Source organism: Rhincodon typus, chromosome 19 (genome assembly GCF_021869965.1).
Source record: "Rhincodon typus isolate 14 chromosome 19, sRhiTyp1.1, whole genome shotgun sequence".
In the NCBI taxonomy this organism is placed as follows: Eukaryota; Metazoa; Chordata; class Chondrichthyes; order Orectolobiformes; family Rhincodontidae; genus Rhincodon; species Rhincodon typus.
This window is the reverse complement of record NC_063350.1, coordinates 40,307,989-40,335,122: the sequence shown is the minus strand read 5'-3', so window position 1 is coordinate 40,335,122 and position 27,134 is coordinate 40,307,989. Positions and strand designations below refer to the sequence as shown.

The following is a 27,134-nucleotide window of genomic DNA, read 5'->3' as shown; positions in this document are numbered from 1 at the left end:
TCATTTTCTGCAAGTTTGTCTTTGCGTTCCCCAGCTGTGTCACAAGGACCAGTCCTTACTAACTTGCGGTGTAATTGGGACTCTTGCCAGTCAGCCAGAAAAGATTGTCACACTCAATATTACCCATAAATTAGAAAATTTGTGTTTGAAATCAAAGACTAATGTTCACCCCAAGGTTTTAGGCTGCAGAATGAGTGCACTATTTAGTTGAAACAATAAAAAAGTAGAAGAGAAAAGACTAAGTTATGGATTGATTAACAGACTCCATATTTAGAATAAAGAAGCATTTTAGTTTTATATTTTCTGAATGAGGGGACAATAAGCAATGCATGATTGTTGTGTAGGACTGCTAGTGCACTGAAGACATTTAAAATGTAGGATCTGTGTCAATACCTGCATCTTGTAGTCACAACAAAAAGGCAGTCACATATGGTAATTACACTGGGTGGGCTACAAACAGAAGAAAAGCCACAGTTGTTTACAGCTGTTTATCAGTTCGATACTACACTCTCATAATTTGACTGTTAACGCTAATAATATATTCTATTATAAACCCCAACATCAAAAAGTTAAGTTCGATCAATTATAGTTTTAGAACATTAAACTGTAAAATTGTTAATACTTCAAGTTGCCTTGATGCAAGGAAGAAAGCCACTTGCATTTAAATTTTATTCAAGCTGAGGGTATTGCATTTAATTTCCTTTCACAAAATCCAACTAGTTCAAGAATATATTTCGGGGGTGGGGGGATAACATACTATCCCTATCCAATCTTGACCTGAATCATAAACTGTACAATTGACTCATCAGTTTGTGAAGTGAGCTATCATGCCATTCATTTATATAAATAACTTCTGCAAAGCACTCTGTGTTAAGCATCATTTTTGGGAGCTCTATGATGACAAGGACAGCAGTGGTTCAAGCAAAAGACCTACTGCCACCTTCTCAGGGAAATTAATGATGATCAGTAAGAGTGAATTTTGTAGAATGCTGGAGATCCATGAATTCTTGGAAAAAATGGTGGAAGTCATGTTTTACTCAAATTTCTGCTCCCAAAATGACAACGCCAAAAGCTTGTATTTACATCGAGCCTTTATATTAAAATGTTCCCAGATGCTTGAAAGAAAAACTTAGCTTGATAAATTAACACCCAGTCACATAAAGGAATCTTAGGATTGATGAGCAAAAGCTTCCTCAAAGAAGGAAGCTTGAAGGAATGTTTTGAAGAAAAGAAGAAGCAAAGGCTTAGGGATGGAATCCCAGAACCTGAACTCTCTTGAGCTGAAAGCATGTGGAGGACATTCATCCAGTGCTACATGTCACATGAGCTGTGTAAAAACGAAGGCTTAATTAAAATCAGGGGTGCACAAGCGAAGGCAGTGATGATAATGACATTGGACAAGTAATCCAGAGACCTGAGCACTTGCTGTGGGGTCCGGGTTTGAATTCCACCATAGCAGGTGATGGAGTACAGCAAAGCATCATCATTGTATATATAGTAGCAACATGTTCTCCGAAGATGTCTGCAAGGGACAGCATGATTAGTAGAATAAAAAAGTATAAGGATAGATCCTGAGAGATTTCCAGAGGCAATATTGAGAGTGAGGGGGAAAAGTCATTGCAGATGATTCTCTGGTCCAGACAAAATAGATGAGATAGAAACAAGTGAATCAGGTGGATGATGGAGGAGGTTAGTGTGATCAACCATATCAAAGGCTGCTGACACATTGAGGAGGAAAAGGAGAAATAGCTTACGGTCACAGTCACATAGATTGTCACTTGTGACTCTGATAAAAGCTGTTGCAGAACTGTGGCAGCAGTGGAAACTTGACTGAAAGATTTTAACCTTGACGTTTCAGGGAAAGATTTGCATGGATTTAGGAGGCAACAGCATATTCTCAAACTTTAGAGAATCAATGGTTTTCAAGGACAAATGGGTCAAGGGTGGTTTTGTGAGGAGTAAAATGATGATTGCAAATTAAGGGCAGTACCCAATGAGAAAAAAGCATTAACAATATCAGCTAACATATGATCACAGAAGGGAGGTGGAGGAGTCATGGTGATGTGGTGAGGTAAGTAACCAGAACCTCAGGCTAGTGTTCCAGGAACACGCATTTAAATCACACCGTGGTAAATGGTGGAATTGGAAAAAAGTAGAAATCTGGAATTAAAACCTTGTCTAATGTTAACTATGTCACTACTGCCAATTGTCATAGAAACCCATCTGGTTCACTAATATCCTTCCTTTAGGGAAAGAAATACTCCAAACCTACCTAGTCTGGTCTACATGTGATTCCAGACCCTCAGCAATATGTCTAACAACTCTTATACTGTCTTCTGGGCAATTAGGGATGGACAATAAATGCCAGCTGAGCCATCAACATCCACATCCCATTAATGAACTTTTAAAAAGGTATCTCATAGAATTTGGATGAGGGAACAGAGAGAAACAGAGTTGAGGAAGAGTCATCAGACTCCAACATTAACTGTGTTTCTGTCTCCACATATGCTGCCAGACTTACTCAGTTTCAATAGCATTCTCTGTTTTTGGTTCAGATTTCCAGCACCCACAGTATTTTGCATTTATTTGAGGGAACAGAAGGCATATATTGTGGACAAGATGAGCTCAGAAAGAGCTTGAGGGATTAGGAGAATAACCAGAGAAAGATGCAAATTCATAACCGTTAAGAAAGATGAAATTCTTCCATTTGTTCATGCAATTACTGACGTTGACATCATAGTGGCAAAAATGTAGTGAGATGAATGATAAAGTAATGTATTTTTCATCATAGATCTGATATTTTTATTGCACATTGTTTATCGCTGTGATATCACAGGAGTTGCTGAACAGTTGCACTCTATTTTCCTTCGTAATTGGACGTCTTTCCAGGAATAGAGAATTTTCTCCATGATCTAGCAGAAGTTGGGCAGCCTGTAGAACTGTGAGACTACAGCTTTGGACTTGTTGTCCAAACACTGCAATGAGAATATGCAGTACAAGGCTTACCTACATGCAATTCAAAATGAACCCACAATACAACACATTATGCTGGCTGAAGAATGACCCTAGTTTATCTTTTGTCAACCCCAACAGGCATCGCACCAGTCGTGAGAACAATAGCGTGCACAGTGAGCATTTGCTGGACATGTGTGGACAGATCCAGGATATCAATCAACAAGTAATCCTAAATTCAATGCATTGTCAGTTTATATAGGAGCATGTGCACATAAGAAATGGAATCCAGAGTAAGCCATTTGGCCCCTCAAAGGCTCCCTTGTTCAAGAATATAATAGCTGATCTAATCATGGCCTTAACTCCACATCCTAACAGCTCACATAACATTTAACTTCTTGTGAATCAAAAATTTGTCTAATTCAGTCTTGAATATGTTCAGTGGCTGGGCTTTCTCTACTCTCCAGGTTACTGAATGCCAAAAATTATTGACTGTCAGATTCCTCCTCAGCCTTGTCTTAACGCAACAGCTCTTATTTTGAAACTGTGCTCTGTAGTTCTAGACTCCTCCATAAGCTGAAACATCCTGTCATCAATTACCCTGTCATGTCCCCTCAGAATCTCATATGTGTCAATAAGATCATGGCTTATTTTAGTTTCTGGTAGGTATAAGCCCAAGCTACTCAAGCTTCCATCGTAAAACAACCCATTAGCCAAGCAATCAGCTGCGTGAACATTCTCTGAACTAGCTCCAATGCAAGCACACACCTCTTTAAGCAAGGAAAACCAAAACTGGACTTTGGACCTCAACACTCCAACTAAGGCCTGAACACATTTCCAGTAGAAGTAAGGACTCACCTCTAGTGCTGTTCAACCAGACAACCAACGTTTAGTTTCATTCCTGATGGATTTCAACTGATTGTTTCTACAATTATGCAAGTCTTTTGTGTTCTTTGGAAGGTTTTAAAGGTTGTTCAAGTTGATAGGGTGTGATGCGGTATGTGTTGAAGGACTTGTTCCAGATTTTAAAGCTTCTCCAGTGATTTGCTCCCAGATATGTTATGCTCCCACATGAACAGCTTGGAGAGAATGAGCCTCTCGCTGAGAGATAAAATGTAATTGAACTGACCATTGCTGCATTGAAATGATAGTTCCACTATTTAAACTGCTCTGCAGGAAACCTTGGCAGAGCTAGTGTCAAAACAAATGGTGCTCTGTTACACGCTGCACAAACTCCTCACCAGGAGGGGACAGCCCTTGCCACTGGCTGTAATGTGAGCAGCCAAAGGGGAGGAAAAAGAGGAAAGCAAGAGGCTACTTAGTCCAGAAATGAATAACTTAGCCATGTAGAGTAATGGTAATGTCATTTAATTAGTAATCCAAAGGCCCAAGCTAATGGTCTTGGTCATGGATTGAAGTCCCACCCTGGCACCTGGTAGTATTTAACTGCAACTAGTAAATCTGGAATTGAAAGCTAGCCTCAGTAATGATCATTAATGTCCTTTAGGGAAAGAATTCTGTCATCCTTCCTTGGACATATCCTACGTTTGACTCTAAACCCACAGTAATGTGGTTGACTCTGAACTCTCCCAAGGGATGAAGGAAGGACAACGGTTGCTGGCCTGCCCAACAATGTTTGCATCAAACGAAAGAATAAATATTAAAAAAAAGAACTGATAACCAGCAAATTGAGATTTGGATTTATCTGTTTCTGTCTGTCCTGGCATCTGCCTATTCAAAATACGAAAACAAAAATTGCCACAAACTAAATATTCCGAAGCTAATTTATTTCTGGTTTATATTTGTATATGTGGTAAATATTTGTTTATACAAGTATAAACTAATCAGCCTTGTGCATTTCCTTTGTGATCGTCTTTCATGCGTCTTTGCCCGTTCTACTGCTCGGGACATAGAGTCCGGCCATTCAGCCCCTTGAGCCTGTGCTGCCACTCAATAAGATCATGGCTGATCTGTGGCCTAACTCCAGTTGCCTGCCTTGGGTCCATATCCCTTGATGCCCTTGCTTAATTAAAATTTGTCTCTCTCAGATTTAAATTTAACAATTGAATTAACATCGATTGCCATTTGACGACGAGTTCCAGACCTCCACTACCCTTTGCGTGGAGAAGTTCTTTCTAACATCTCTCCTGAATGGCCTAGCCATAGTTCTTAGACTATCCCCCTGGTTCCAGAATCTTCAGTCAGTGGGTGTGGTTTACCTTTATCTACCCTGTATTTTCCTGTTAATATCCCGAAGACCTCGATTAGATCATCCCTTAACCTTCTAAATTCTAAAGAATAAAGGCCTAATTTGTTTAATCTTTCCTCATAACTTTACCCCTGAGGTGCAGGTATCATCCTTGTAAACCTTACTTAGACTCCCTCCAGGACCAGAACATCCTTCCTAAGGTGTGGTGCCCAGACCAGCTCACAATACTCTAAGTTGGGGGTCAAACAAGGGTTTTGTATAACTGCAGTATAATGTCTGCATTCCTATACTCCAGCCCTTTAAATGCAAAGGCCAGCATTCCATTAGCTTTCTTGACTATTTTCTGCACCTGTTTGTGGCATGTTAAAGAGCTATGTGCCTGAACCCCCAAATCTCATTGGGCATCCATTATATTTATACTGGTATATACTTTATCGGTCTGAATGGATAACCTCACACTTGCTTATATTAATATCCATCTGCTGCAGCTTTGTCCATTCACTTAATCTTTTAAGATTCTGTTGTAATTTTATGCCATCCTCAACACTGTTTACAATGCTGCCCAATTTTGTGTCATCAGCAAGTTTGGGTATTTGACTTTTTTATGCTGTTAGTCAAGTCGTTAATGAATCTTGTGAATAATTGATGCCCCAACACAGATCCCTGCGGAAGACCACTGAGCACTTCCTGCCAATTTGAGTACTGATCCATTATTCCAACTCTGTTTCCTGCCATTCAACCAATTTCCCATCCATGTCAATAGTCTGCCCTCAGTTCCATGGGTCTCCACTATAGCTAACGGTCTCCTGTGTGAGACTTCACCAAAAGCCTTCTGTAAGTCAATATGAACAACAACTTGCTTCTGTCCAACACCTTTATCATCTCTTCAAAAAAACTCACGTTTGTAAGGCATCACCTATCCTTTATGAAAACATGCTGACTTTCCCTACGGTGCTACACCAGAGGTGGAAGGTGACCCTGCAGATCGCCTTGTCTTCCTGCTCTTCTATCTCTTTCTGTTCCTGGCCACACTGCAGTTCTTTGATATATGAAAAGGGAGAGGATTCTGGGTAAAGTTGTGTTGAGAGGGAAGGGGAAATACAAAGCAATATTGCACCACTTGCAGGTTATAATTCAGAAGTAATGGTAGGATGAGAGGGGAAGAGGGAGTTGCAAAAGCCAGCTGTGCATAAAGATGCATCATTGTCAATGATTTCAGCTCCACTGCTGACTATATACGGAGTATTTTTGGAGCAGCTTGCAGTAGGTCCACTAAGGAATAGGCAATTCTGGATGTAGTGATGTGTCATGAGGCATACTTAATTAGGGAGCTTAAGGTGAAGGAACGCATAGGGGCCAGTGACCATATGATAGAATTGACCCTGCAATTTGAGAGGGAGAAGCTGGAATCAGATGTTACAGCATTATGATTGAGTAAAGGTAACTACAAAGACATGAGTGAGGAGCTGGCCAGAGTTGATTGGAAGAGGAACCTAAAAGGGAAGATGGTGGAGCAGCAATGGCAGGGGTTTCTAGGGGCAAATCAGGAGGCACAGCAGAAATTCATCCCAAGGAAGAAGAAACAGGCTAAGGGGAGGACAAGGCAATCATGGATGATAAGGGAAGTCTGGGACAGCATAAAAGCAAAAGCAAAAGAAAAAGCATGCAATGTGGTGAAGATCAGTGGAAAACTATGGAATTGGGAAGTTTTTAAAAACCAAAAAATGGAGAACTTAATAAAAGCACTGAGGAGGGAGAAGATGAAACATGAGAGTAAGCTAGCTAGTAATAGAAAAGAAAATTGCAGGAGAATTTTAGATCTCTAAAAGGTAAGAGAGAGGCGAGAGTGGACATTGGACCGCTGGAAATTGAGACTGAAGAATGGGGAATAAAGAAATAGCATAGGAACTGAATTGGTATTTTGCATCACTCTTCACACTGGAAGAGATCAGTAGCATACCAAAACTTAGAGAGTCAAGATACAGAGGTGAGTGTTGTGGCTGTCACTAAGGAGAAGGTGCTGGGGAAACTGAAGGGCCTGAAGGTGGCTAACCAGCTGAGCAACAACCTAGAGTTCTGAAGGAGGTAGCTGAGGAGATTGTAGACATGCTGGTGGTGACCTTTCAGGAACCACTGTGTAGTCCAGGATGGTCCCAGAGGACTGGAAAATGGCTCAGGTAACACCACTGTTAAAGAAGGGAGGGAGGCAGAAGACAGGAAAGTATAGGCTGGTTAGCCTGACCTCTGTCATCGGTCAGATTTTACAGTCCATTGTTAAGGATGAGATTGTGGAGTACTGGGAAGTTCATAGTGAAATAGGGCTGAGTCAGTATGGCTTCATCAAGGAGGGGTCGTGCCTGACAAATCTGTTAAACTTCTTTGCGGAGGTAACAGGCAAGTTAGAAAAAGACAGAGAGTAGGGATAAGTAGATCTTTTTCAGGATGGCAGCCAGTGACTAATGGAGTTCCGCAGGGTTCTGTGTTGTAACCACAACTATTCACATTATACATGAATGATCTGGACAAAGGAACTGAGAGCATTGTTACTAAGTTTTCAGATGATACAAAAATAGGTAGAGGGACAGGAAGTTTTCAGGAAGCAGGAAGGACGTGGAAGGACTTGGACAGGCTAGGAGAGGGGGTAAGGAAGTGACAGATGGAATAAAATGTCAGGAAGTGTGAGGTTATGCACTTTGGTAGGAAGAACAGAGGTGTAGACTATTTTCTAAATGGGGAAAGACTTCAGAAATCTGAAGCACAAAGGGACTTGAGAGTCCCAGTTCAGGATTCTCTTAAGGTTAACATGCAGGTTCAGTTGGCAGTTAGGAAGTCAAATGCAATATTAGCACTCATTTCAAGGAGGCTAGAATACAAAAACATAGATAAACTGCTGGGGCTATATAAGGCTCTGATCAGACTGCAATTGCAATATCGTGAACAGTTTTAGGTCCCGTATCTTGGGAAGGATGTACTGGCTTTGAAGGGGGACCAGAGAAGGTTTACAAGAATAATCCCGGATCTATTGTTGAGGACTCTGACTCTGTACTCAATGAAGTTTAAAGGATGAGGGTGTGACCTCATTGAAATTTAAAGATTACTGAGAGGCCTGGATAGAGTGGATGTCAAAAAGCTGTTTCCACTAGTCTAAGAGACTAGGACCTGAGGGCACAGCCTCAGGGTAAAGGGATGACTTTTTAGAACTGAGATGATGATGAATTTCTTCAGCCAGAAGTGGTGGATCTGTGGAACTCATTGCTACAGACAGCTGTGGAGGTCAAGTGATTGAGTGTATATAAGACAGAGATAGATAGGTTCTTGATTAATAAGGGTTATGGGGAGAAGGCAGGAGAATGAGGTTGAGAAACATATCAGCCATGATCCAATGGCAGAGCAGACTTGGTGGGCTGAATAGCCTAATTCTGCTCCTGTATCTTATGGTCTTGATTACTTGATTGATGTCAGCTACAGTCTCCTTTGCCAGACTAGGGACCTACAACCATATCTATCCGCTACCGTTTCAGGGTCTTATCTCTAGTTATGTGCTATCTTGCCTTGCAACAGCAAATAAATTGTCAGTGAGTACTGTGCAATCTGCTTGGGTGTTGTGGCTGTCATGATTGAATAACTGGCATTATGCATAAGTTGTGAGATGTGTGTTTGACACTTGCTGCATCAGTATCTGAGGGTGAGTGAAAGCGTATGAATGTGAAGTACAAGTCACAATTGATAGAGTTTGGTAGAGCAGAGACGGGAGTCTGGTGAATTGAGCACTACATTAGGCTGGTGCTGCAGCTAGTGGGGTCTGACATTTGAAGGTACATTCACTGACCTTGTCCTCATGTGTGAGATATTCAGCTTCTTTCTGCACTGTATCCAGGCCATAAGGGCTGGACTTCTGGCATTGAACTTGACAGCTATCTGGTCTAAATTCTTTACAGTTTTCCAGAAGGCCCTCCGGCATCCTATGAATAAAAGACAGATTAAAGTCATCTAAAACTGTACTGCCCATGAATTTATTTGTATCAAGTTTCAGTCACCTGTCATCTCTATAGTAACTGACCTACATTGCCTCCTGGTCAAGCAATGTCGTGCATTTATTGCTTATTGAATCTTATCTTCAAATCCTTCCATGGCCTCTCACTCCCTAACTCTGTAAAGTCCTTTAGCTCCACAGCCTTTCAGAATATCTGTCCATCTTTAATTCTGGCTTGTTGTGTATCCCTGAGTTTAGTTGCTCCACTGTTCTTGGTTGCACCTTTGGTGCCCTCAGCTCTAAGCTCTGAAATTGTCCTCCTAAACCTTTCCATCCCTCTACCTCACTTTCCTCAAGGGGCCTGGAACAATGATGAATGATGAACCTGAATCATCTGAAAAGAAACCTACAAAAAGGACAACTTCCATGTGGAATAGAAAAATGAATTTCTGTTCACAACTGTCAAAATTAAGAACCTTTGCCTTATATGTCTCCAAAATATATCAAAAAGTCAAACGACGAGTTTGAATAACAGTACACAATGACGCACAGTAAATTCAAGGATAGTTTTCCCTTGAACAGAATGCTTCTGACAAAGAATGTTGAAGAGCAGAAGGCCATTTTGAAAGCTCAACAGTCATTTTTTTTTAATAAACCAGTTTAAAAGAACAAAAACGGAAATGCCTGCAGGAAAGTATCATTTCACTTTTGCCATCTTCTGGCAAAACGTAAGAAATCATTCACAGATGGCAAAGTAATTGAAGAAGCATTGATGTAGCCACTGAATATTTTTATTCAAAGACACGAAGAATAAAGTAGTAGTAGTAATGGCAATCCAGAGAATGCCACTTAATGCTTCCACAGTAATAAGATAAGTGGGATCTTTTATGAAGATGTCTTTCGGCAACTACAGCAGGACCTAAAGGACTGTGATTGAACTGCAGTGAGAAGCATTCAATCTATTCACACAACAGACAGTCCAGCTGATTGGGTTTTGGTACACATGGTTTTCAAAGTCATAACTACTAAAGAGGATCTTTTCATTCCTTTGTCTGTTAAAGAGAGAACAAGGGATGATGAAATCAGAAACAAATTCCAAAGGTACATGCTTAAGAAAAAAATTCCAACCAAGGAAGTGGTTTCCATCTCAACTGATGGTGCACCAACCATGCTTGGTGCCAAATTCATACTTTATTGCATTTTACAGGAATGATCCTGATTTCCATTATTTTGGCAATTACTAGTGTATAACCCGCCAGCAAGCATTCACGTCCAAAGTTATTCACTTTTTCATATAATGGAAGTAATGGTTCAAATTGTAAACTTGATTCAAGCAAGAGCCCTTTAGCAATGTTTTTGTAAATACTTACTCAATGAACCTGATGCTGCTTAAGGTGAACCAATCCTCTACGTTGACGTGAGATCATTAAGTCAAAGGAAGGGCCTGCAAAGATTTTTAGCTCTAATTCCTGAAACTGTCAATTTTTCTTCAATCAAGGAATGAAATTTAGGAATACACTGTCAGGTAGTGTGGTTATTGGACTCTAGATGCCTGAATGAGCTGAACTGTGAACTACAGGGAAGGGACAGATACTGAGCACATATGATCAGTGCTGTGAATGCTTTCAAATTGAAACTGGGTTCGTGCTCATGTCCATTGTAAAATAAAACGCTGCAACACTTCCCAATCTGGAGAAGATACAAGAAAATAGCCAAGATAAAGAAAAATGGATCCTGCTAGAAAACACCTGTGCACAGCTGAGGAACTTGACAGGCAACTTCAGGAATTAGATGTGTTGGAACAAATCATCATGTTTTCCCAAATCCATCCCTTCAAGTAGGCATTGGTAGGTTGGCTACCAAGTTCCATCGGGAGTTGATACGAAGATAATTACTATACAAAATGATATTGAGCTGAAATTCAGGTCATGAGACATTGAAGTTTAGTGACTTGTAAACAGAGAAAAACATGCATTTCCATTATCCTGTGTTTTTAAAGTGAAAGCTTACTTTGACTACAACCCAGATTTCAAAGCATTGGCAGATAATATATAATCACAGGTATCACATTGAGACTTGCTGAGTTGCAGACAAAATGAACAGTAAAATATACCTGGTTTTAGATTTATATGGCACTATAAATTTTTTATTTCATTTTTTGAGGTAGATCCTGGTTTGCACTTAAATTCAAAAAGTGATCTCATGCTTAAAAAGTTTGGAGACCATTGTTTTATTGCATGCTGATTTCAGGTAATAACACCTTGAAACTGTGAAAGTAATTTATAGCTTCCTGCATCCAATTAGGCAAGGGGTCATACATACTTTTTAATTCTTACCGTAAAATTGTATAACATATCTTGTATGAACGATGTGGTTACCGAAGTTTCCAGTAATTATTATTTTGTCATCTGAAAGTCAAGGGAAACACCAATTATGGTTAAAAAATTTGAATACTGGTCATTGTGAACCTTTATTACAAAGACATAAAAATACTAGACCAATTTAAATACTTTTACAATTTGCCATTCAAGTGGGTCAAGATTATGGAGTTGCTGCTGTCTGTGTGTACATTCAGGAAAAGAAATACGTCTTTTTCAGTGTATATTCAAGTCAACATTTTGCCTTCAAATAGACCTGCAGTAACAATCATGTGATCAAAAGCTAGAATGCTGAATTAAATCTTTTCACTTACATCCAGATTTCACTGAATTACATTCATTTTGTTCCTTCATTAAAATTGTTCTATGTCATGACAGAACAAAAACACAAAACTTTTCAGCATCATTACTTAATTCTTCAAGATAAACAATTAAGATCTTGTGGTATAAGAAATTGTCAGGCTATCGGTGCAAATTATTATTGAAGTCTAAATTGCAGAGATTCAACATTACAATGCATGAAGGATGTGAATTTGCTGTGCTGACTGCTAGTCAGCCATTCAGATTAAAGACAATGCATTCAGATAGATGAACAAATTCTAATGCATGATGCATTTCAATTATTGCCAATCTCTCTGGCACTGAAAATTAAATTTTGGAATTGTGGAGTCTTAATTCTTCGCAGTTTATTTTGGAGATCATGTGGTGGAGGTATGAATGGACATTATCTGCAGGGTGGTCCAAGATTTTAGATTGTTGAAGGGAGGTGTGTTGCGTCAAATTACTTCTCTCATCTGATCACCAGAGTCCATCACTTGAAGGTATCACTTATGCTCCAAATGTCCCACTGGAATTGCAATAAAAGCATTTATCACATCAATCCAACTTTTCTTATACTACTTTTGCCTGCCAAAATCCCCTGCACATTCAAAATGAAATTTTAATTAATATGCAGATATATGCTTTCCTTCAAAAAAGTTTTAGCTCCAATACTCCTCTTCACAGTGGGTTCCGTCATCTGCCCCCAAGTTATGTTTCATTAAAACTGAAAGTGGCCAGGTTGAGTTAGGTTTGCAAATTAAAAAAGGTTGTAATCTCCAGTCTAATTGAGTCCATCTCCCAGAGTGTTAAAGTCCCAAACACAGAGAGGTGAGGTCTCTAATGCCTGCTTTAGGGCCTAACTGTGAAATCGAGCAGCAATGAGGTTGTTACAACTCAGATAACTAGCAGTGAAGAATACTGGTACTCTGTCTATACACAGTTATATAGCCTTTCATTTGCAGCGACACAGGTTTCAGATTGCACGTCACCCACACAGAAAGCATAGCTTCAGCCTCCTCCTGCATACTTTTTTGCACGTCAGATGAACAAAATTAACCTAACCCTTTAATTTCCCTTTAAAGGGTCAGTGTAACAAAAATCTAAATTTTGAAGAAGCTTAACTAATTAAATGAAAATGTTATTGCGAATGGAAATGATATGAATTCCCAATTAATGCCACTATTTCACAACTGCTCATCATCCAATTAATATACAGTTGATACAGGGTAATATTGGTCCTTTAGGAACCTGCTGTAAGCTTTCAACCAAATGTAAGTTTTCCTGAAGCATTTTCTTATACAAGAGCCAGGAGAAGTGGAAATGCTGGGCTGACTCCTCAGTTGTTGTCACTGAACCCTCCCCCTATCCATCAGAGAAAGAGCAAGGAGCAGTACAAGGAGGCAGGAACTGTTTATCCTTGCCACTCGTACCACCACAGTAGCAAGTAAGAGAAATTTTAACTCTTTCATTTTTAATTTTTAAGTATACTGCTCTTAAAAAAAAAACCTTGCTTAGAATTGAGTGTTAACCAGTTCAGGTCCAAAAGAGGAGTGAGGAGGAAATGCAGCAAAATAAAATAAAAAGACTTGTGTAAAAGAATAGACATTCATTGAGACAGATTTTTGTTGACTGTTAATAGCCAATAAAAAGAAACCTTGATCATTGCCTGGAGAATAAGGGTTTAGCCAGGAACACATTACAGTTGTCGAGTCTGGCAGCAAAGACATGCATGAGGGTTTTAGCAGTAGATACTCAAGTTAGAAGTCAATTGTCATCAGGGCATCATTATCATAATGGCTGCCCTGCAGCGGCGTCATATCCATTTTGCTTTATAAGCTTACATTTCCAACCTCCCCCCCCCCCCCCCCCAACCTCCTGAACTGCCCCCCTTCTTTAGTTAAAACTCCTTCTACAGTATAGTAAGTTTAGCAGAAAATATGGTTGAGGAACTATAGAAAACGTTTAAGAAAATTATTTATGCCTCACTCAGCAACAGTACATCTCATTGAGGAAGAAGGATTCTAGGAAGCGGATAAACCAACCACAGATAACCAAGGATGTTAAGGATAATATCAAATTGATGGAAAAACATCCAAAAGGGTTTTATTTTTTCCCCGGGGTGTCAAAGGCTGAGGGGTGACCATGCAGAGGTTTATAAAATCATGACAGGCGTTGGATAGGGTGATTAACCAAAGTCTTTTTCATCAGGTGGGGGAGTCCAAAATTAGAGGACATAGGTTTAAGGTGAAAGGGGAAAGATTAAAAAGGACCTGAGGTGCAACATTTTCACGCAGAGGGTGGTACGGGTATGGAAGAAGGAGGCAGAGGAAGTGGTGAAGATGGGTATGATAATGTCATTTAAAAGACATCTGGATGGGGTACATGAATAGGAAGGGTTTGGAGGCTTATGAGCCAAATGCTGGCAAATGGGACGAGATCATTTTAGGATATCTGGTTGGCATGGAAGTTTTGGACTGAAGGGTCTGTTTCCATGCTACATAACTCTATGACTCTATGACTTACACTTATTAAAGAGACTTTAAATAATTGTTTACTCAGGAGAAAATGCTTTGATGCATTGAATGTTTATTCCATGACTAAAATAAACTCCAGATACACCCCTGTTGTGCAATGGTTATGATTGAATATGAGGCCTCCTCCATTTATGAATTGAATGTTTGACAGCTCTCTTTTCATACCTGGTATGTTCCTGTGGGATGTTATTTTGTTGCAAACTTTTTAAAACAAAGGAGGCCCTTTCATTTTTCTGCGGTGTGGTACAATTAAGACCATGCTTCCGGATATTGAGAACATGGGATTACATTTGATTTTTCATATTGCAAGCATGATTTTTGATTCCAGAAGTGATGCCACAGAAATCTTGGTAGCAGTTATAGGTGCAAGTTGTCATGTTTCTTCTTGGTTTTCCGAGGAGGCCGAGATGTTTTATTTTCTTTTATTGGAAACAGACTTGCATCATTTTTATCAGGTTCATCTTTCCTAAACTTCTCCCAAAGACTTCACCTGACTCTGTCTGAGATACAGTTCCTCATTTGAGATCACCCTCTACTACCACGTCCACGGAGTCTGATTTTTGTCTTCTCATAGAGGCAGTAATCAGCTCACAAAACATATAAAAAGGTTTCTTTCTGTAGGAAGCACAACTTCCTTGTTTCTTCTGCCCCACTCTACTTTCACATCGTTCTTTGCACGTTGGTAAAGCATTGGGTGCAAAAAGTATGCACAACTCTTCAAAAGTCAGTATATCCATTGTGAGGGACAAAGGAAGATTGTATTTTCCCCTGTATGCTATTTTAATGTGCTTTTGTGGCTTCTGGAAGCTCAAGAAACGTACATTTCTTTGTAGAGTTTGTGATCACTGGGGGAAGCCTTCTGAGGAGTCGGGAACATTCTGATGCGTAAGTGTAAAATGCTTTGACACTTTAAAATGTCACCAGTAGATGTTATATTATAATGTCGATCTATTTTTAATGCAGTGATTCATTGTTCTGCCCTGCAAAGGCAAGATGACCCTTATGTTCACCATCATTGTGTGTTACAGTTGGAGAAAGTGCTGGAATGCTTTCAAGAATGTCAAAAAAAACTGTTGATAAAGTCTTTTGTCATGTTTGGTTCTGTGATATATTCATATAAACAGTTCTGACTTTGTAAAAATATCCAATACTGTTGAATAATAAAGCACCTACTCCCCTCCATTGATTAACAGACAGTCTTCTTTGAATTGAAAATATAATATTTGTTCTCTCAATTTCGAGGTTTTGTGACTATAATGGTTTGTTTTAATAGCTGTCACTTTCATGAACGATTGGCTGACATTCAAATCCTGTGAATGATCCGAGTTCAGCAGGTATTCGGTTAGTACTATTGCTCATGAGAATGATTGACAGTTTAAAGCGGGTACACTTACATAATTTAACTTTGATATAGTTTCTACTTACATGGTTGTTTGTTTACACATCTTAATGGTTGCTTAAACATTTCCATTGAGGACTTTTTTCAAATTCAAGTACCAATTGTAGATTTCTGAATGAGAGTTTTATTCAATTGACACAGATTTAATTTATTTACACCTGCATTAAAAATAATTCCCATTGTTACTAACTGATTCCTGAATCACTACAGTGTGAACAGCTTGGAGGATAAATGGCATGGCATGGGGTTTGGCGGGGCATGGGGTGGCATAAGGAATCTGAGGGGAAGTGAAGTCTGAAGTGTCTGTGGGAAGTGAGAGGACACAGGCAATTAGAGAGAGCATGAATGGAGCATGGAGATATGAGGGCTATGGGGTCGTAAGAAGTTTCATCAATGAGGGGTAAAATTCAGAGGGCCTTTAAACAGTGTTGAGAAGTAGGTAGCTTTCTCTGAGAACTGAGGCATGCTTTCTAACCAGCCCATTTCCAAAGCCACATTGTTCTCTCACTTCACAACAGTTTGCAAACTGCATTGCAAACCTGAACCAAGTGAAAACACAAAAGTCCTGGGCAATGATATTCTTGAATTGATTTATTTTTGGAAGATATGAAACACTCCAACTCATGTTTCACACACCTGACATGGAAATTCACCCATGGTCATTATTATTGCTTGGGCATTAACAGTGAAATTCACCTGGCTGTTTGATTGCAGAAGGCATCAGCTTTGCCATTATCTTGTCATTGATATGTGTATTTCCTGCAGGCTGACTGAATAGCAGCCATGAATTAGAAAGCTTCCTGACTTCCCTTCCCATACTCAAATACGTGAAAGTCAGTTGTAATCACCCTGTTTAAGATTAAGTAATTCAATACAGATTGCAGATTAAATCTGGGGCCAATCTTTGGCAATCTCAGCTGCTCTTTGAATAAAATCATCGAAAAATAAAGACTTGTCTTTTTCAACTATCAGTATCTCATGTTGCAATACTTCTGTTCATGGCCCAGTCTTCAATATGAAATGACATCTGTATCTTTTAGTGTTATTAACACAGATGCTGTACAAAGTGTTCTTTCATGAAATCTTTCATTAAATCCAAGCAGTTTTACAGCATGCTTTCATTTTTTTTGTAAAATGTTACTTTTTTTTATTTTTTCTTTTGAGTTTGAGTGAATGGTGTAGATGATTTAGTTTGTAAATATAGGGGTTGACATGGTTTCTTGTGTCAAACACCAACAGATTGTATTATGATGTGGGGTCTCTGGGTACTTCCTGTATGTTGGATCATATAACATAAACCACAAAGTCAGGGTTCTGTTGAGATGGGTGTCTTGAAGTTAATAAGCGACACTGTTCACACACAGTCTGAGTTCCATGCTTACTGATGTTGCTGTATATTGCATACACATAGTTGACTATTCAAATACACTATCCTGACTCAATTGCACTGACAACATGACTGAAGGTGAGGTAGGTACCTTTTACCAAATGTATGGTGTGATGTAATGTAACTCTCTTAAAAATACAGTACCTGTCTAGTCTGAAATCAGTAATACACATGGGTGATTGTGCAGTAGCAGGGTCTTATTATACCCCCACCTGTAGAAAAGTCAGTCTTGAGTCAGCTGTCTTTAAAAATAATGGTGGATGGTCAAATTTGGGAGGCTAGCATAGCACTGGTGTAGCAGGTGGAAGGATTGGAAGATATGGGCACAGACCCCATCACTTGCTGAGGAAGTGCTGCTCTTCCTATTAGCCTGAGCCAGAACAGGTGGGCTGACCACCTTCATCCTCCCTTCCCCAGTTGCATGTATTAATGCAGTGGAGGTGGAAGAAAGCCCTTAGCTGGTCAATAATTCCTGACGTCTTACCTTGCCCCTCTCCCCCAACCCCCACCGCAATATCAGGGACAGCTAAAGGTGGTTAGGAAGGCAGTTGACTGACTACCCATTTTAGTTGATGTATCCTGTCTAGGACAATCCTTGTTTGACTTGATAAGAGACATATTTCAGGCAGGAGGGACTCTCCTTCTCCATCCACAATAACTTATTCCCTTTCTGAAGGCACAATAAAGACAGTCAAAACTTGAAACGGGATTTTTCGTCCTCACTGGTGTGGGGTGGATGGATGGGCAATGATGTTCAAGTGTGTAAACTCCCAATGTTGTCACAGCATTATCAGTCCCCTTCTCCAACCCAGACAGCTCCCCGTGGAGGCAATGTGGCAGTTGTGGCCGGGATAAGTACTGCTGTGTAACAAATTCACTTAATTAAGAGTCTATTGATGCCTACTATCGGGAGCCAACTAGAATTTTCCAAAGGGCCTCTATATCCCAGAGGTACCCTCCTGGTGATCACGAGGCAGTAGGAACGCTGCAGACAGTCTTGGAGGCTCACTGCAGTAACAGGCTGTCCTCCCTTGCCCGCACCATACCTTCCCTACAATGGACAGTGGTGGCCAAGATGCTTCAGGTATTTCATATTCTAAATATAAAAAGTATGGAGAGAGGCCACCATCCTGGATTGCCCTATTCTCACTTAGCTGCAAAGGTGCCCATTCAGCTTGTTCCATAAAGGAGGATGAGCCTGACCTCTGATCAGTTCATAGAGAAATGCACCCAAGTGACTATCCCACACCATTCAGACTTCTGATCCATATTTGAGTCTGATGGCAGGGTCCTAAAGCTAATAGGGAAGATTCTGGTCCTGGCCCCAATTGAACGCTTGAGTACACCACCAAGCTTTCCTGTTTGCTGTGTTATTTGCTGTTTTGACAGAAAGAGTTTTATTTTGGGAGGATAGTGGGCCACAACTGATCATTTGCAGTAGCTACTCTGTGAGATCAAGATGAAAAAAATGGCAGTAGACCGATTAAAGCATAAGCTGGATAGAAGAGGAAAACTATGTCCACTTAGAAATTTTTTGTAAAGTAGACCATAAACAAAAGTGATTGTAATCAGCCTAAATCAGTAAAGGTCTGGATTATCAAAGTTCTTATTCACAAAATTTAAATCACTTATCAAGAATTTACATAAATGAAGCCTATTGTCCTAAATAAATCTAAAACCAGTCTTGTACCTAAAGGAAAAAGAAAAAAAAAAAGCTGAAGATTTTAAGTGCTAATGAAAGTCATTGCATACTAAATTGATTAGTTCCTTTGTGCATTTTTGTGCCTGTCAAGTCATAAGCTACCTCTGGACATCACTTTGCTGCTTCATAATAGACAACTGACATTCTGTGGTAAATGGAAAAAGAACAGAGCAGAACAGCAAATATTCTAATGCGTTGACACTTACTTGCCCTCTATTGTTCAAAATGAGGAGCAATCATCATTGTTCATCAAATGGCTCCTAATGCAGTTAAAGCATTCAGCTATAATTTCTTATTGCATTTATAATTACTGTCATAGACTATACACCTCAGTGAGCATATTAAAGCCATAAATTATGTAGGCCTTGCCATAGCTGAAGAAGTTGATTTTTCTGGCAGCAGTTATTTGTTAGGGAGCTAGGCTTTTCAGATAAAAAGATGACTGAAGTGCTTGAACAATGCAAGGAATACTTTGTTCAGTCAGTCGTCTAGAGTTGACTCAGGTAATTGCAAAACAACCGAGTTCCAGTGTTTTAATAATCCATTCCATTAACGGGGCTACATTGTACTGGTTGAGTGGCAGTTTAGTCAGAAATTGTTTTTTTTTGTGATTGTTTCTGTATAGAGTAAATTGATATAAAAATGTTCTGCAGTAAAATATACAAAATTGTTTCTTTCAGTGTGTTGATGAAGGGTGTTTTTCTACTTTCAAATCTTTACTGGTAAAAACCTTTCAATCTTCAAAATTTATATGCCTTTTGTTTTGCTTATTTTCCTTTTGTCATTTTGTAGATGCCCAGCTTCCTTCTATCATCTCAGATTGACATTTGGTTATCTGCCAAGCAAGAAGCCCACATAATCATAGCAACACAAGCAAAAATGCTGTACCACAGATGTTGGCAGAAGAAAGCCGAGTGGCTTTGTATATGATACAGTCACAAAAGACTTGAAGGTTAAAATGTGACTTTTTTTTTGAAAAGAAGTGTATTGGAACTAAATAAACCTTCAAAGAGACAGAGCTTTTTGCTCACCTTATTCCTTTGCCTAATAACAGTTATATGATTATTGGAGTCAAAAGCCATTAAGGTCAGAATCAATTCATTCAAATCAAATGTTGTGCTTCTCAGTGATGAAGCTCCATTAAGCATTAATGTAGGGTACTTGCAAAAGTTGATCCTAACAGGAGAGTGACATTTGTAAACATTTGAGTGGCACCAAAAGAACACAGCAGAGTATATAGTCATTGAGATATTTGAGATTGTGTTACATCGGAAAAACAAAAAGAAAAACATTTTATCTGACAGCAAAAGAGAAATCTCCTTGGTGTAATAATTTTATTTGGGATTTTCTGGGCACACAATCAACAATATAATAAATTAGAAAAGGATAATTTTAAAGGGCTAGAAATGTCAAATGTTCTGAAGAGATAGCAAGAACTGCAGATGCTGGAGTCAAAGATAACAGTGTGGAGCTGGAGGAACACAGCAGGCCAGGCAGCATCAGAGGAGCAAGATAGTTGACGTTTCCAAAACGTCAACTTTCCTGCTCCTCTGATGCTGCCTGTCCTGTGTTCCTCCAGCTCCACACTGTATCATCTCAAATATTTTGAATGTATTCTTCACAAATTGGGCAGGCCCTGCATCAGGTCATTTCAGCTGTAATATTAGATAGCAAGTATTATGAAGAAGGTTTGATTATAACTGAGGGTGGGAGGAGAGGACAAGACCAGCGGAGGAATCCAACTCCTATGAACCCACCAAAAATCTGCAAAAAGGACCAATTTGAATGGTTAATGGCCATCTCAACTTTCTCCACTGACTACTGCCTGATCCTGCTGATCGATTTCGTTCCCTGCCTGTCTCCAGAATGTTAATGTTGTTGCACCAATAACACATTCAGCTTGGACGTTTGCAATGTTATCTCTCGCCTGCTCATGGAAAGCAGTCACCCCAACCTCTGCTGAGGTAAGCTAATGTAGGAGAGCTGTTGCAGTAACATGATGTGACGCCACCTGCCATTTTAACCCTCCACCCATACTATTCTGGCCAAATGTTGATATGGATTTGGGTCACAAGGGACATGCTACAGAAGCCTCAAGGAAATGGAAAAAGTGGAGGATGTCCACTGATTTAGGGATCAAACAATGTAAAGAGAATGTAGAAATAACATACCACATTGGGCAATCAACTAAGATCATATTGAATTGTGCAGCTGGCTCGAAGGGCCGAATGGCTTACTCTTGCTTCTATTTCCTTTTCTTCCTATTTTCTCTGTTTCTGTGTCAGGTTATTGTGAGTAATGTGGAATACCATGAAGATTTAGCATAAGAAGATACAGTTTTATGAAAAGTAGTCCTGATCTATCCAGAGTCCATGGGCAGAATTTTACTGCTTTTTTATCCCACCCCCAAGTCACCAGCTGGGAGGTGAAGGCACCACTGCAAAACTAGAGACCTCTCCACCCAAGGAAGCAAGTTCCCAAATTTCAAATTCAGAGGCTCCACTCCAGGAATATTCCATGGAGCCACGGACTCTTCAGTGCAATGGAGGTGATCTTCTTTTGGTACCTGCAGAAGCTATTGGTGCCAGCCACCAGTTCCAGTGGCCCCAGCAGTCTCCTCCAGACCTTTCCCCCTACAACCTAATTTTCTGATTTGAACTGAACCTGACTTTCCTCAGTAATGCTCATCTCATCCCCTAGTGCCATTGAGGTATCAGGGCACCCGGCCTTCTGATTGCACTGACAGTAAAAGAAAGATAGGCTGAAAGGCAGCCTATGAGGATGATGCCTGAGGTGAAATTATTGCAAGTGTGGGCTGGAGACCTGCCTTTTGCCCTGATTGTAGGGATGCAAAGATTGTGATAATTGTAATGGCTCTTATTCCATACATTTAAGAATTGCCCTTTTTTTTTTCCTTTACCTTCTATGAAAAATCAAACAGTACTGTTAAATATCTCTGCCTGTTTTGACCTATTCCTCGACAACTACGGGGTCATGAATGACTGTAGCAGCTGTATATGAGATTTGGAGAGAGCAAGTTTTATCCAGACACTTGAAATGGGCGTGAAATATCAACCTGAAAATATTGGCAAGTTAGCTTTACATCTTTAATGGGGGATGCTTATCAGGTTAGTGCATCTAAGGATTGTAAAGTCATAAGAATTAAGTAAGAATGGATTCAAAATAATCGACTTTTTGACAAATCTGCTTGAATTCTTTAGGATATAACTCAGTGAGTGGATGAAGCATAATTGGTGGATACAATTTACTCGAATTTTCAAAAGCCATTTGAAAAAATCTGCATAGGCTTCAACGATCTTGTGAAGTTAATGAGAAATTAGTCAGCTGGATTGAAAATTGATGGCAGTTGGAAGGAAAATGCAATGAGAGTCTCCTGTTCTCGTTCAAAATTGTTTAGTTCAAATTATCTGATCATTAGCACTTCATTCCAATTTACTGTTCAATTCTTTCTGGAGTGCAAAATAATCCACCGGCACGGTGGCTCAATGGTTAGCACCACTGCCTCACAGCGCAAGGGACCCAACTTCAATTCCACCCTCGGGCGAATGTCTGTGTGAAGTTAGCACATTCTCCCCGTGGGTTTCCTCCAGGTGCTCTGGTTTCCTCCCACAGTCCAAAAATGGTGGATTGCCCATTCTAAGTTGTCCATAGTGTCCAGGGATGTGCAGGTTAGGTGGATTAGCCATGGGAAATGCAGGGTTGCAGGGATAGGGTGGGACTGGATGGGATGCTCTTTGTAGAGTTGTGTTACTCGATGGGCTGAATGGCCTGCATCCATACTGTAGGGATTCTCTGAATTCTTGGGCTGAGTTTGGGGTCACTGTGGTTTTTGCTGGTGGTGTCAGTCACCAGTTAATGATGGAGGAGTCTCTTGCAGCTGGAGGCCCAATTGAAGGCTTTGACATTGGTGAGAACAGCAAGCTGCAATGGAACACAAATCGAAATTGCTGGCGAAACTCAGCAGGTCTGTCAGCATGCGTGGAGAGCAAACAGAGTTAATGTTTTGAGTCCAGTGAGCCTTTTTCAGAAATCATAGATGCAGCCAGACCTGCTGAGTTTCTCCAGGAATTTCTGTTTATGCTTCAGACCTTCAGCAGCTGCAGTTGGTTGTTTTATTTAAGCTGTCGTGGAAGCTTGGTAAGAGAGAGGATGTTTGAACATGGTGCCGCACTTTCTCCCAGTTATTTTCTATGCTTCTTCAAATCACATAGAATCCCTACAGTGCAGATAGAGGCCATTCAACCCATCACATCTGCACCAACGCTCTGAAAAGCATGCTACCCAAACTCACCCTATCTCTGTCATCCCACATTTACCATGGCTAACCCACCGAGCCTGCACATTTTTGGACTATGGGAGGAAAGCGGAGCACCCATGCAGATACAGGGAGAATGTGCAAACTGTCACCGGAGGCTGGAATCGAACCCGGATCCCTGGTGCTGTGAGGCAGCAGTGCTAACCACCGTGCTACCCCTATTTCATTGAAAAATAGATTTTGCAGCTAAACCACCTCTCTATAGAACAGCCTGTGACTGTTCCTGCACCCAGGAAGGCAGGGAGGGTGTTGAGGCTTTCCTGAAGCAGTGATCCCCCACTGCCATCCCTTTACATTGTCAATTTCAGCTCCTGCTTGCTCTTGAATCATCAGGGTTAGATCAGGCATTGGAAAGGTGGTGCACTGGCACCCGACACTATTTACGTACCCCACAATTATGGTAACACTCTCAGCAAAGACATACAAAACCCTGCAATTGAAAATACAAAAAAAGAGTGCATGTTCTGCGTGTCCTTAAAAGGCAAAGTATTTAATTGGTATTATTGCAACTTCATTTTTTCAATGGGGAATCATCTGCTGGGAGCATATGTCAGAAAATTAGGCGTACATCCAACATTGTTATCTGACAAGTGCGACAAAATAAATGAAGATCACATGTAGCCCACAGAAAAATTTTTGGTATGCATCTTTGTCCAAGTTTCCCAGCAGGAGCAAAAGTTCAGAAAATTGCCTCTTTAGTGTTCCCACTTCACTGTTCTGCAAAAGGGCAGTGCTTAATCCAATGTTATCAAAGGTGGGCATTTGCAAACGTGACTGGAATAGCACTGAGTTTTGAACTTACTTTAAATTCCATTCATAAAAGCCAACGACCCAACCAAATTGTTTCAGGATTTCATAGCTTCAATAAACATTTCAATTTCAAGATTAACCCAGAAACACTCTACTTCACATTATGTTGGCAAAATGAGTATAACCCAAGACTGATTTATTTGTGAGTTAATGTATTTCACAATATGTAACCATATGGTTATACCACGATTATGATGTCAATTAGCATAAATGTAGCTAACAAGCTTATTTGTTTTTCAGTCTCCTGTAGTCATTGCCTTCTAATCAAATCAGCTGCAGTATCAAGCACCCTCCCATGTTCACTCCATGCTCAAGTTGATATTGCTGTGCGACTGTGTTTCAGCATTCTTATAAAACATTTTTTTGCAGTCCTATAGTTATTTGTGTTTATGATCATTCTTTACATCTACTAGGAAATGCTGATTTTAAGAAATCTAAGTTCATTTTCCTACGGATGTTGTCGGGATTTTATGTTAGAAATTCGAGTATTAATGGGGCTCCAAAACTTTTAAACAAGGGTTTGAAAATTTTTAAAAATCCACAACTGAATGCTAATCAAATTATGTTCCAAGTCTCTGACGATTTTCTATATACCACCAGATCACCAAACAGTTGGTGTGATCTACCATGTGGAGCACTGTTTAAATTGTTATGGAACACATCCTGTTTTCAATATCTACATTCATACTGTGAAAGCAATAGGTGCCAGATCCAAGAGGCTCAAGGCTGGCTTAGTTTTGGTCCTTGGTTCTCATTAGCAGCTGCAGTTTCTGCCCATACAGAATTGACCTACACACTGGAATTTTCAAGCCATTTAGTCATCAGCAGTAGCTTTAAGCTGAATCCCGGAAGGAAGATTGGAATTCCAAGGACTGTAGTAGGGGCAATATTCCTGGACCACCTGCAAAATAAAAACACAGGGCCTGATTTGGCAACCGAAATAGCAACTGAGAATCCCGTGTGAGGAGGACCAATAATTACTTTGTTCTTTTTGCAGTGATGTTTTGGATGGAACTTTGAATAGCAATTCCTCGCAAACGTATGCAAGAGACTTAACAACTGCTTCAGACAGCCTCGCAGGATGCCCAAAGAAGGATGATGTCTTCGAAGGCACTGAATGACAGGTGTTGGTGGGAACATTGGGAAAGGCAGTGAGGTGGCCAGCAAGAAGTTTCTAGATGTTGAGAGCAAAGGTCCTATTTTCCAATCGTGGGAACAGCGAAATGAGATTCTCACCAAACAGCAGTGAGAGGCCTATTTGCATTTCCTATTCTCCCATCCAGCTGAATGAAACTCGGCAGTGACCAATCTCAAGATGATGGTCAGATGAATTACTTGGTGACTGTAGCTTGCTCCTAGAGCCCTCCAACTTGCCACCAGGCACCAACATCTCAAGATGTGCTCCATGGGCAATGACCATGTGAGTGGGGCACAGTCAGTCCTGGGCATCCAACCACTAAATTCAACGTGGAATTATCAGGGGCTGCTACTACAGTGGGGGTTTGGAGGCAGTTTTCTGGGATGCAGAGAGCATAACAATTGTGAAGAGGGTCAACTCAATACATAAGGGAGGGGGACAATACAGCATTCAATGGATAAGGTGGGAGAGGAGGTTATCGACACTCAGCAATACCTTGGCTTTGATGGGAGTGTGGTGGACAGCTACATCTGGCATGTTTACTCAATAGACCTGGGAGAGGAGGTGATAAAGTGGGGAATTGAATAGTTAGATAGATGGGTTGAGTGGGAACATGGGCAAGTTCAAAGCTGATGATGTTGGTGGGGAGTTCCGTCAAGAAGAGAATGTGTACATTTTGGGGCTGACCAAGGGTAAGGGACTGAGACTGAGATTTACTGTGTGGAGAACGACTGCTGTTTGCTTCTACTGTATTGTAAATAACAAGAACCAATGGAACTGAAAGTGGCTGCTACCCATTCTGTGAGGGAGGGGGGTTTCACTTTTGAGCAATGTGAGACCCTTCTGTGAGCACTTCATCCTGTACATGAACCTTAGGCATAAGCCTGCTGTGTGGAGTACAAAGCACCCTTGGCCATATCACACAGAGTCAGGAATCAGTGCCAATCATGACTGTGATGCACAAGCAATGTACAACAGCAAGGAAAGACTGACCCCAGTTGCCAAAGTAGTAATCACCTTCCAGTTCCCAAAGCCTGCATGGGATGCAGAAACTGCTCATTTAAAACCTTAGACCATAAAACATCATGTAGCCCGAGGATGTCTAGGCTCTGCACCTTCAGTCTTGATGCTGAGGCTCGACACACATTCACTCACACAGCTGATAGTGAAAAATGAACTATATTTACAAATGTGAAAATGTACTTACAGTGAAGTGCCACCATGACACCTGTATGTCATTTTCCTCCCGTTACATCTCTGTGCAATCCTGGGCTGGTAAGTGCCTGCCCTACCGTGAGGCCAGTTGGCCTTAGAGTTTTGTTTGGGTGACCTTGGCACCTTTGTGTGTAGTGGCCCAGAGATTCTGCGAGTGTCTTACCCAGAGGCAGATGTACCCTCCTGGACTTGAGACCCTCAACCTTGTGGGAATCAGGCAGAGTGGAAGTGCATGGCCTGACCACCTCTTGAGTGTCCTAAGAAGAGTCTCCTAGGGGTCCTTTATGTGGTTCTTCCTCTATCTGGGTACCGACTAGCACTGCCTTGTGTCGTTCTGAGCAAGAAGTGAGGTCAAGGTCCCTCATCTCCTTATTGCCTTGCTATTGATGCTGAACTCTAATGGCTGGAGTGATGGAGTGTAGGTCAGTGTATATATCCACCAGACTCGGAGGGTGCTGGACCTAGAGGAGAACAGCAATGAACAATGCCCCTGACTTGGTTGCCAGGACATGGATATTTCAGCATCATCACATGAGCTGTCTTGGTGATCACTGGCCAGGATCCTCTCCTCATAGAGGGTAAGGGACTGAATGCTGGGTGTCCCACCACTGACTTTGACTTTGACTCTCACCACCCTTTTGTGGGCTCCAGTAATGGGACAAACGGGGTTTAGAGTGAGATGAAAGGGAGTGATTACAGATGTAGTGATGGAGCAGGTGGGGGAATGTTGGTGAGATACCCCAAATCTGTGAACAGACAATGCAGAGGGTATGCAGGGTT

General features: G+C 40.6%; 1 protein-coding gene across 4 annotated transcripts in view; it reads left to right on the top strand.

Annotated features, from left to right (window-relative positions):
- The window catches only part of LOC109917435 (teashirt homolog 2), a 504,362-nt gene that overhangs the window by 241,979 nt on the left and 235,249 nt on the right, over positions 1-27,134 (top strand). For 2 of the 4 annotated variants that reach the window (XM_048608623.1, XM_048608625.1), the window contains exon 3: positions 19,648-19,869. The exons of 1 other annotated variant lie outside the window; for it this stretch is intronic. The gene's annotated coding sequence lies outside the window, so the exon portion shown is untranslated. Of the gene's footprint in view, positions 1-15,200; positions 15,253-19,647; positions 19,870-27,134 lie in introns of those variants that run through there. One more of the 4 variants, XR_007264224.1, reaches the window with a different exon arrangement.